The sequence below is a fragment of the Triturus cristatus genome, chromosome 5_1 (genome assembly GCF_964204655.1).
Source record: "Triturus cristatus chromosome 5_1, aTriCri1.1, whole genome shotgun sequence".
Classification (NCBI taxonomy): Eukaryota; Metazoa; Chordata; class Amphibia; order Caudata; family Salamandridae; genus Triturus; species Triturus cristatus.
In genome coordinates this window covers 632,969,633-632,982,295 of record NC_140587.1, presented here as the reverse complement: position 1 = coordinate 632,982,295, position 12,663 = coordinate 632,969,633, and the positions used below count along the sequence as shown (strand labels likewise).

At 35.2% G+C, this 12,663-nt stretch overlaps 1 protein-coding gene across 1 annotated transcript in view; it reads left to right on the top strand.

The window, feature by feature from the left end:
- Positions 1–12,663, top strand: part of LOC146831305 (cytochrome P450 7A1-like) — a 173,632-nt gene that overhangs the window by 59,355 nt on the left and 101,614 nt on the right. The window lies entirely within an intron of this gene.

Here is a 12,663-nt window from a genome sequence, read left to right as displayed (position 1 = left end):
TGGGGGAAGAAGCAGAGTCTTAGCACACACCTATGTGCTTGCCATGTATAGTCATGCACAGTATTTAGAAGCGAGTGGGGTTTTCAGGTTTAAGTCTGTAATGCAAATACATTCAGCATCACTAAGGCTGGTTGCCCTTGCTGGAGTGTAGGCAGTCACAGAGAATACACATGGTGGTGGTCTGAAAAAACAGCTTGGACATGTGCATTTAAATAAATCAAAAAAAGTGGTTTTATAATGTGTCAGTCTGTAAAAGTGATTTCCAATTGTAAAAAGTGATTTTCACTTGGCCCGAAAAAAAAAGAGCAGTAAGTGTGCTTTCAAAATGGCAAAGAAATTTCGTTTTGGGACTAATGTGAAAAAATGACTCTGTGTGCATAGAGGAATTATAGGCAGAGATTTATTGCGTCTTGCTCTGGTGATTTCACAGTTGCATTAGATGGAAAGGGGGAGCGAATTTTTGGGGGAAGAAGCAGAGTCTTAGCACACACCCATGTGCTTGCCATGTATAGTCATGCACAGTATTTAGAAGCGAGTGGGGTTTTCAGGTTTAAGTCTGTAATGCAAATACATTCAGCATCACTAAGGCTGGTTGCCCTTGCTGGAGTGTAGGCAGTCACCGCGAATACACATGGTGGTGGTCTGAAAAAAACAGCTTGGACAAGTGCAATTAAATAAATTAAAAAAAAAGGTTTCATAATGTGTCAGTCTGTAAAAGTGATTTTCACTTGCCCCGAAAAAAAAAGAGCAGTAAGTGTGCTTTAAAAATGGCAAAGAAATTTCGTTTTGGGACTAATGTGAAAACATGACTCTGTGTGCATAGAGGAATTATAGGCAGAGATTTATTGCGTCTTGCTCTGGTGATTTCACAGTTGCATTAGATGGAAAGGGGGAGTGAATTTTTGGGGGAAGAAGCAGAGTCTTAGCACACACCCATGTGCTTGCCGTGTATAGTCATGCACAGTATTTAGAAGCGAGTGGGGTTTTCAGGTTTCAGTCTGTAATGCAAATACATTGAGCTTCACTAAGGCTGGTTGCCCTTGCTGGAGTGTAGCACTCTGGACATGGGCTTTTTAAAAAATCTGAAAAGTGGTTTCATAATGTGACAGTTTGTAAAAGAGATTTTCACTTGCCCAAAAAAAAGAGCAGTTTGTGTGCATTCAAATTGGCAAAGAAATTTTGTTTTGTGACTATTGTGAAAAGAAATGTAGTAATATATTTAAATACAATAAAGGATTTTTTTTTAGTTTTTTTCAGGTATTGCTGAAGAACAGTGAACAAAATTTAAGATGCCTACAAAATCTCGAGTTCAAAAAACGCTAAAAAAAAAACTATATTTGAAGACAACTGGAGGACCAAAGTTAGTAGAAGATGCTCATGTTGGGAAAAAGAAAAAATCTTCTGGTAAGCAGAAAAAACAATTTCTTAAAAAAATATTCAAAACAAAGAAAAATGTACAAAATGTCTGTCCTGGGAAGAATGTAACAAAACGAAGAGAACAGCAAAAAATTGAGAATTTAGTTAATGCAAATATACCTTCTGCAACTGAAAAGTTTTACATAAACAGAAAAACAGCGTTTAAAGAGATACGTAGAAAAATGTTTCAGAGAAGAGTTATGTCCAATTTGATAAAGGATGTGAAGAAATATAAGCAAAAGGCAAAATATTACAAGAGAAAAAAAGAAATTGAAGCCATTGCAGCAAAAGCATTAGAATTAAAAAGGAAACTATTCATATTAATTTTGAATAGGATGCGTACATTAGATAAAATGGTTAATGTACTGAAATCACAAAGCAAAAGCAAAAGAGTAGTGAACAGAACAAACTTTTGTAAAGTGTTTTTAGGAAAGTGGATGCATAGTTCAAGTAGTGAACCTTTTTTTAATGAAGAGAGCTATTTTCAAAGTAATAGTTTGCTGCATGCAGTTGACACCAGAGGTCGTTCATACGAAGTAAAAAATGGTTGCATAATGGAGAAGGAGATAATGGTTCCAAGAGATGAGGTACAAGTGATGGCAGATGAGGCAATGGGGAGACGTCCTAAAGCCCCAGTGTACACTTGGAATTGTAGTAGTATTTGCACTGTGCGTCAGGAATCTATTGACAGATTTCGAGAGTTTCTAAGAGAATATAGTAAAAAAAGTGTAAAACAGAAGATTAAGGTGCTTCAAAGTCTGGATCCATGCAGAGTGAGAGAGAATACTGGTTTGCAGGGTCATTCTCTGGCTTGTCTATCTAGAAAAGTGTGCAATAGTGTTTTCCATCATTTTAGGATGCTGGCTGTTCATCATACTGAAATGAGAAAGTTTGTGAGACGGTTGTATTTTGTCAAAAGTCCAGCAATAAAGTTAAATGAATTGAATAGGGCTCTGTTCCGAGGAACGGTATCAGATGTAGAGAAGGTTGTTGATGAAATTCAGTTTTGTTACTTTGGTCCTGAACAAAACAGTGCAGAGAAGGACACAGTAAATGAGGAAGAAGTGGAAGAGAATGTAGAACCTTCTGTAAGTAAGACATTTAATGATCACATAACAAAATTTGCAATAGTCTCTAATGAAAGACCAAATGTTACTTGTATTTGTTGCCGCAGAACTCATTATAGAAAACAAACTAGGAATGTTGATCTCTACAGAAAGAGTGAAAATGAAGATAATTATAAGTGGATGGATTTTGCCACATATATATTTCTTGAAAATTGTTTTGAATTGGGTGAAGATCAGCGTATTTGTAAATACTGTTACAACAAGTTAGAGGAAAATAGAATGCCGACCAGAGCTGTACATAATAATTTAGAATTGGATGCTATTCCTGCTGAACTTTCTGAATTAAATACATATGAGTCTATACTCATTCAATGTGTTCATCCGTTCCAGACCATAGTACGTATGGAGCCCAAAACTGGTAAATTACCTCCTTCAGATTTACTGAGAGGTTTAAAAGGTAGAGTGGTGTATTTGCCCTTGGATTTGAAAAAAAATATGGAAACTATTGATGCGGATACTTTGGAAACTGAACCATTAATTATTCTGGTTAATGGTGTACCTACAAAGAATAAGAAGATTTGGCAGGAGCTGGTAGATGTGCGGAAAGTACAAAGAGCAAATTTGTATTTGAAAAAAAATAACAAATGGTATGAATCAATTTATATAGAAGAAGAAGAAGAAGACGAAGATTTTCAAGAAGACACAGAAACACCAACTGGACAAATTGAAAAAGTGGACAAGACAAAGGAAGAAGAAATTTATGAACATTTTAGCATACATCCTCTTCATTCGAAAGAAGTTATGGGAGACAATATTGATCTCTTTCAGATGAAGAAAGCAAAAGGAACTCCCGTGAGTGTATGGGAGGAGAGCATGGAAGCTCGATGTTTTCCCCAGCTGTTTCCTACGGGAAAAGGAGGACGATACGATGAACGTCCAGAACAGATTCCAGCTTCAGAGTATCGGACTACAAGACTATATGCTGAAGATCCCAGATTTCGACAAAGTATTCCTTATTTGTTCCATCTTTTATTTGAAAGCGACTTGTCTGCACTGTCTTATGCAGTAAATCACATTTTAAAAAGTGGAGTACATTTACAAAATGTGTCTGCTAAGGATTTTATGGAGAAAGTGCAGCACCGAGATGATCATTTGGAAACACAACTGATCAATCTGATGGCTTGTCAGCGTGGGACAAATGAATATTGGTACCGACGCCATGGTGAACTAAAATGCATGTTACGCAATTTAGGAACACCAACATGGTTCCTTACCCTAAGCTGTGCCGAGTACGCTTGGGATGATTTACTGGATTTTCTACGAGAGGCCAATTCAAACATTAAAAACATCGAATACAAGACAGCAGGAGAACTGTGCTCATTGGATCCGGTTAATGTTTGCAGATATTTCAATCATAGATTTGAGGCTATGATGTCCTTCATCTGCAATAAAAAAAATCCACCCCTTGGAGAAGTAGTGGATTTCTTTTGGAGAAAAGAGTACCAGGCAAGAGGTGCTCCTCATATTCATATGCTGTTGTGGATCAAGGATGCCCCAAAGTTTGGAACAGATACTGATGAAGCAGTGTTATCTTACCTTGAAGAATATGCAACATGTGGTATACCAAAAAGCACAGAAGAGAACAAGTTAAAGGAGCAAGTTTTACGTTTCCAAAGTCATCGGTGTGGAAAATACTGTCGACGGAAATACAAGAGCAAAGAAAAATACTACACTAAATGTCGATTTGGATTTCCTAGACCTGTTCTTTCAAATGGAAGAGTAAACAGTTTTATGTCAGCTGTGAGACATACTATCACAAGAAAATCACCTAAGAATACCTACAACCTTAAAAGAAAAGAAGAATCAAAAAATATAAATGACTATAACCCAGTCATTTTATCCATGTGGAACGCTAACATGGATATACAGTATGTAGCTGACAATTCCATTGCTGTTGCACGATATGTAACGTCTTACATTACGAAATCAGAAAAAACAGAATTGAAGGAAATGTGGGAAGAGATTTCTCACGAGAAGACTGTTAGTAAGAAGCTGTACAGTTTCAGTTTGAAGATGTTATCGCATCGAGAAATTGGATCCTACGAATGTTCAGATAGGTTATCTTCTGCAAGTCTCTACTCAAAGTCAAGAAGAATAATTTGGGCAAGTTTAGGCCTTGCAGCAATGAGAAATCGGGTACTGAAATCTGTTGGAGAAATTGAATATTTGGCCGAGAATGACCCAGAAAGTACAGATATATTGAAAACAAACATGTTGGACACATATTATCCCAAGAGAAGTCATCATCTGGAGAACATGTGTCTCTATGAAGTGTTGCAGAACTACATTTATTCACGGAAAGCTGCAGAAGACATTAATAATGGAAAATATAAAGTTGTTGGTGAAGAAGGATGTTTGGTGAAGCAAACCAAAGGAAGTTTGATAAATCACCGGAAGCTGAGTTGCGACACTACCGACAAGAAAGAATTTTACTACTTGGCTCTTTTACAGTTGTTTAAACCATGGCGTACAGAGGATGAACTACTGGGAGAAATTCAAAGCTATGAGGATTCATTTAATGCTTGCAAAGACAGCATACAATGCAATACATTCACAACTTATCTGCAAATGTTAAATGAAGAAATTGAACAGGAAACTACAATTGCAGCAGAAATAGCTAGAGACAGTTCTCAGGACAGCCAAAGTTCAGGAACACACAGTCAAGATCCCCTAGGACAACCAATCGTTGAAAATGAAGCATCAATAGCCATGAATGAAGTGGAAACAGCTATGAATCAAGCTCAAGAAGAATTTATAGACTTAGAAAATTTGGAAAGACAACTGAATCAAGAGCAGCAACAAATTTATGAAGAGATCAAAAACAAAATTGATCACGGATTTCTACATGTAAAAAAAGAGTGCTCATGCACATCATTTCATCCAATCAGGATGTATGTAAGCGGACAAGCTGGCACTGGAAAAAGTTTCCTAATTAAAGTCATCAGAAGCTACCTAAAGCAAAAAACGGATTCTACGTTGTCTTGTGTGGTTACTGCTCCAACTGGGTTAGCAGCATATAACATAAAAGGAATCACCTTACATCGTTTGCTAATGTTACCAGTGGAGCATGAGAACAAAATACAATTCAACAAGCTAACTGGAGAAGCATCCTTGGAAGTTTCACGAGTATTGAAGAAGATGCAAGTTCTCATTATTGATGAGGTGAGCATGGTATCAAACTTAATGCTTGCCTTTGTGCATTTAAGAATGCAGCAAATTTTGAAGACAGACTATGACGTGTTATTTGGTGGAAAACACGTCATAGTTTTTGGAGATCTTTTGCAACTTACTCCAGTTAAAGGACAACCAGTGTTTAATACTGTGACACATGAAGACACGAAGAAGTCATTGGGAAGCATCGGTAATACAAATATTTGGTCCTTCTTTGAGTACAAGGAACTTACAACTAATATGAGGCAAGCAAACGATGAAGAATATGGAAGTATTCTGAAAGATATCAGGATTGGACTACTCACAGAAGCTGGCAAAAAAGCATTACAGACTCGGCTGCTACATAATTTATTTCCAAAGGAAGAAATAGTTGCAGAGAAGATATACAAGAACATTGCAGAAAACAAAAGTGTCATCTGCTTAATGCCTACTCTACGTGAATGCTCAATATTCAATGAGGAGCTTTTGAAATTGGAAAAGGAAGAGATCAGGAAATTGGAAGCAGTGGACAAAATTGAGGATGGAAGAATTACTGTCACAGTAACAGGCAAACTGAAAAATAAATTGGACTCACTAGAGAAGAACATCTCCAAAACAGCTGGATTAGAAAAAAATCTATATGTTTGCATGAACTGTAGAGTGTTTTTAAGGAGAAATTTGGATGTTGAGAAAGGTTTAGTTAATGGAGCGATGGGAAGAGTTGTGGGTTTTATTAATTATCAGAAAAAAGAAGGAATTGAATGTTTAAAAATAAAATTTGATCAGATAGATGAAGTTAAAGATATTTGTCGTTGTACAGTTCGTTTTATGCTTGTGAAAGACTTATATGTACGTAGGAAGCAGTTTCCGTTTTCTCTAGCATATGCTGTAACTATTCACAAGTCTCAAGGATTGACTGTAGATTGTGCATTTGTGAACATTGGTTCAACTGTGTTCAAAGAAGGTATGGCATATGTTGCTTTGTCACGAGTCAAAACATTATCAGGTTTATTCATGATAGACTTTGAAGAATCAAAAGTTAGTGCTGATACAAATTGTGTAAAGGAGTATAATAGATTAAGAAGAAGCTATGCTCCTCATTTAGGTCAGTATTCTGTGTTGGAGAAACGTGTAGTTTCTCGTAAAAGAAAAAATGAGAATATCTGTAGTGAAGATGTAGAGAAGAGGAAAAAAAAGAGGAGTGATGTAATTGCAAGCAAAAAGAAAAAGGAAAATGAAGAACAGGTTGTAGGATGTCATTTTGAAAATAGCTCTGGTGTCAACTGCTACGCAAATGTAGTGCTGAATGTTGCATTTTATCTGGAAAGTTTGCAAGAGCAGATAATAGTAAATCAGGGAAAAAGATTCTGTTCAGAGCTGAGTCTCCTTTTTCAAAAGTTGAGTAAAGATAAAACTCAAATAGAAAGTGCTACTGACATTAGAAAACTTTTAGATGTATGTTCAGGACGAACACAGTTTTCTCAAAATGAACAGCAAGATGCACATGAATTTTTGATGTATTTTCTTCAGGTAGTGGAAGAAGAAGGAGTTCCCATTGACATTTTTTTTGGTCTCTCTTATAAATGGGAACATAGTTGTGATAATTGTTATAATATATGTGGCTCTATTGTTGATAATGAAAGGTTTATTTATTTGACATTGCCAGAGAGTAAAACAGTCACTTTTGCAAAATTAGTTAAAGATGCTAATCATAGCATGAAATGTGGTGAGTGTAATTCTGACATGTTTTCAACATTAATTTTAAAGGAATACGCACAGTATGTAATTTTAATGATGCAACGATGTAGAGCTGATGGTTCAAAATTGGATACTTTAATAAAGAAGTTTACAGGACAGCAATTATCAATTTCAGGAAAAACTTTTGTAACTGTTGCAATAATTTTCCATGATGGACCTACTGTTACTTCTGGACATTACACAGTTTATCTAAAATGTGAAAAAGGCTGGACACTGTGTAATGATTCCCAATTGATTTTCAAACAACGTTTGCCTTTTGATTTAGCAAATTCCTATCTAATCTTCCTGAAACCTAAATTTTAGAGAGACTTGGCAAGATCTGGACAAAATAATTTTACCATTTTACTGGATTACCATTGCAATTTTGTAAAAAAAAGATTTTTAAAATTATCATTTGGCCTAATGGAAAGATAACCAATTGTAATGTGGACTTTTTTAATTTTTAATGCAATTTTGAAAAACCAATAATTTAGAGATTATCGGTAACTTCTGCACATTTTAAATTCTGGAATGTTATTGGACTGCCATTGGAAATTTTTTCAAAAATGATTTAAAAAATTACTATTTGGCCATGTGGAAAAGTAACCAATTCTATTGTGGACTAAATAAATTATTCAAAAAATTTTCGTGAACCAAAATGTTACAGAGAATCGGTGAGATCTGGACAAATTAAACTTTAGAATTTTATTGGATTTCCGTTGGAAATTTATTCCAAAAAAAAAATTAAAATTACTATTTTGCCTAAAGGAAATGAATTCAGATGTATTTTGGAGTTATTTGAGATATAATATTGTGATTATAGTTCTGAAACAAACATATCAGACGGTATTTTAAAGAAATAAGTATTGGTATTAGATGATATTTTTTTACAATATTATGCATTTCTATAATGTTAAGTTTAATTAAAAAAAGAATCAGGGCTTTTTTAATACAATCTTTGTGATTGGTATTTTTTTTTGCCCGCTGTAAAATGATGAATGCAATTGCTTTCACAATTTATAGTGAAATGCAATATATTCTGAAAACAGCAAAAATAAGGCAAAAAGATTTTTTGGTAAAAAATGTAAATATGTGTACTGTATTATAAAATGTTTAAAAAATATTAATACTTTTTTCTTTTTTTCCAGATAGATATAGAAAATTTTCGAAAACTACAAACATTTTTAAAACTATTTTTTAAAAAAAGAAATGAATAAATATTTTTTCAGTGAGTATGGTAAGTCAATAATAATAATTGTAGTCTCTCAAGGACAATGTAATGTGATAAATGATTTTTAGTGTTTTTTTAAAAAAATAAAAAAAAAGTACGCGCACCGTACGCGTACGGTAAAAAAAAAAAAAAAAAAAGTTTTTAAAAACATATGTAAAAAAAAGATGAAAGATAAGGTTGGCTCTTAAAAGAACCGTTGTGTTCATGCAGGGACAGAGGAAAGGAAGCATGGGAAAATTATTCAAAGCGACAAATGTGCTGATCTATTTTGTTGTTCACTAGGGAAACACTGGTCTCCCTATGGCAAATTAGATCTTTACAAAATGTGCAATGAATATCAACCTTCCGAAATCGAGGGTTCATTTCCAGAGGGCCAGCAAAAGGAGATTCTCCCCCCACAGATGAAGGGCTCACCTGACCTGCAGAAGAAGGAGTAAGCCCTGCAGGTGATGGTCCAGGCTGAGCTGCTGTGGATGTACTGGCTCGTCTTTCTGAAGAGTTACCTCCAAAAAGATGACCATGTGTCCTTCTGTGTACATCCTGGAGGTGTCTCTTCATGGTGTGATTCCCAAAGGAATACTTCCTGTTAGGATTACCTCTAGAAAGTACACGCTGACACAGCTTGCAAGTAACTAAGGGTGCATTCACCTTTTGCTGGCCTTCTGGAAAAGTAAAATAATCCCAAACATAAGAAGGCTTTTGTTTCCTCGATCTCTGCCTCAAGACAGTGCTGCTAGTGCTAGCCTCACTCTCAGAAGAGCTCTGCTGTTCTGCCATCGTATCCCAAAGACAAACCAGCTCCTTCTCCCAAGGGATCACAAGCAGAAATGAGGGGAATGGGTGTGGTGTAGGAGAGTTCTAGAACTGAAAGTAGTTTCAACCAATCAAAAGTTGTGTTTCAAGATCACATGACCTACCGTACGCTTACGGTACGCTTACGGTACGCTTACGGCAAAAAGTACGCGTGCGCGTAAAAAAGACACGCGCTTGCGCGCATGCGCATAACAGTCACTCCCCGGCACTTCCGCGTAACGTGCGCGTGTAGCGTAAGCGCGCACGCGTCCCACGCGCAGTACGCGCGGCTACGCAAAGTGCGTAACTATACGCAAGCAGCGTAGATAGATTACGGACGTTGCGTAAACCGTACGCTTACCGTGAGCTTACGGTACGCGTACTAAAAAAAAATAAAAAAAAATAAAAAAGAACTGGAAATAAATTTTACATGTTTATTTTAAAAAATATATTAAAAAAAAATATTTAAGGATTTTAAAAATTAAAGCATAGTCTTTATAAAAGGTAAGAAAATTAAATTCAAAATATGTTTGAAAAAATTGAAGAATAAAAAAAAAATTAGCATTTAAAAAACCTTGCAAATTCACTGAAAAAACCATGGGTTTCACACACGTTATAGTTAGGAATTAGCATTTAAAAAACCTTTGAAATTCAGTGAAAAAACCATAGGTTTCACACACGTTATAGTTAGGAATTAGCATTTAAAAAACCTTAGAAATTCAGTGAAAAAACCATAGGTTTCACACATGTTATAGTTAGCTGGACATTTTACTCGTAAAAAACCAATGAAATTGCCCCGTTATAGTTAGTTCAGCTAACTATAACTCGCGCGCCCGCAATGAACTGCTGATGACGTCACATATTACATCACTCATGACATGGTCAGTGACATCACTCATGACATCACTGATGACATCTCAAATGACATCACTGATGACATCACTGATGACATCATCCTTGTGATAGAGTGGCAGACCTCCTCTTCCCCTAATATAACCTTTGACACACACATTCAAAAATAGAAACTACAATGTTCAAAACAATGGACATACCAATACCAGTTAAAACAACCTTTTCAGTAATTCTAAGATCCACATACACATCCACTCATTCACCAACAGTCCAATTCAGTCACTCATACATGTACTCACTCATCATATGTACTCATACACCTATACATCCTGTTACACAATGCCACTCATCCATAGAGTTACTCACACACATAGTCACTCATGCTAACAAAGAATCAAACATACATTTACTTGCATATACAGTTATACACACACCACCACACTTACTTCTACGGAAACTTACACATACTTAGTCTTTTAAACAATCACTTATAGAAACACATACTTATTCATACAGGAACTCTTTCAATCTCTCACTCTCACATATACTCACATATATACACCAATAGTCACATATACTAGTTTAAAACATATGTAGTTACTCATAAAGACAATATTGAGACAGTCATTCACTCACTAACACACCCATACACACACTCATCCACCCATACAGTCCTGCACACATGCTGTGTTCAACCCATACAAACAGTGAGTCACTCATTCATGCACCTATGCACTACGTAATACCCCCCACCGAACCATGCAGACACTCAGACTGATACTCAAAAAACCAACTAATAACCTATATAGACACCCATGTAGCTACTCACCAACCCATGCAGCCACTTATACACAAAGTGAGAGACTGATACAGATATTTACATATTTAAACATTACTCACTAAGCCATGTATTCACTATGATACACTTAATCAGTCAGTTACACAATCAATTTTTCAAAAACAAATCATCCATTTAGACACTTATATACCCATTTATTCTTCCATCGACCTTGAGATATACATATATAAAACATATTTAATTTTCAGAAAAACACACATTCACTGGATGATGTCATCAGTGATGTCATCAGTGATGTCATTTGAGATATCATCAGTGACGTCATGAGTGATGTCACTGACCATGTCATGAGTGATGTAATATGTGACGTCATCAGCAGTGCATTGCGGGCGCGCGAGTTATAGTTAGCTGAACTAACTATAACGGGGCAATTTCATTGGTTTTTTACGAGTAAAATGTCCAGCTAACTATAACATGTGTGAAACCTATGGTTTTTTCACTGAATTTCTAAGGTTTTTTAAATGCTAATTCCTAACTATAACGTGTGTGAAACCTATGGTTTTTTCACTGAATTTCAAAGGTTTTTTAAATGCTAATTCCTAACTATAACGTGTGTGAAACCCATGGTTTTTTCAGTGAATATATATATATATATAAATATATATATATATATATACATATATATATATATATATATATATATATATATATATATATATATATACACACATATATATATATTCACTGAAAAAAACATAGGTTTGACCATGTCATGAGTGATGTAATATGTGACGTCATCAGCAGTGCATTGCGGGGGTGCGAGTTATAGATAGCTGAACTAACTATAATGGGGGAATTTCACTGGTTTTGTACGAGTGAAATGTCCAGCTAACTATAACTTTCCCTAAAACCTATGGTTTTTTCAGTGAATTTCTAAGGTTTTTTAAATGCTAATTTCTAAATATAATGTGCCTGAAACCTATGGCTTTTCAGTGAATTTCAAGGGTTTTTTAAATGCTAATTCCTAACTATAACGCCCCTGAAACCTATGGTTTTTTCAGTGAATTTCAAAGGTTTTTCAAATTCTAATTCCTAACTATAACATATCTGAAACCTAAGGGTTTTTCAGTGAATTTCAAAGGTTTTTTAAATGATAATTTTTAAATATATTAATTGTTATATTTAGTTTTTTGATACTGTTTTTCTACATTTATTAAACAATTTATTTTTACATATTTTATTTTTTAATTACATTACATATTTTTAATATAACTTGAAAAAAATGTTTTTAAAAATATTGAAACTCTAATATTGTTTTTTATTTGATATTTTTTAAAATATATTTATAATATTTGTTATTTTTTTTCCTATTTTTTTGGAGTCGTGCACTCAACGCGTAGGAGTCATGCACCCAGCGAGTGCACACCAGAGGGCTGCGCTGAGCACCGCGCTGGGTGCGCGACTCCTAATTTGCCTGTAAAAATGTTTTTTGTACCTATCACTAATTTCTATTCTCCCCGGGGACCCCATCCCCCGGGGCCTATATACAACGTTGGGGA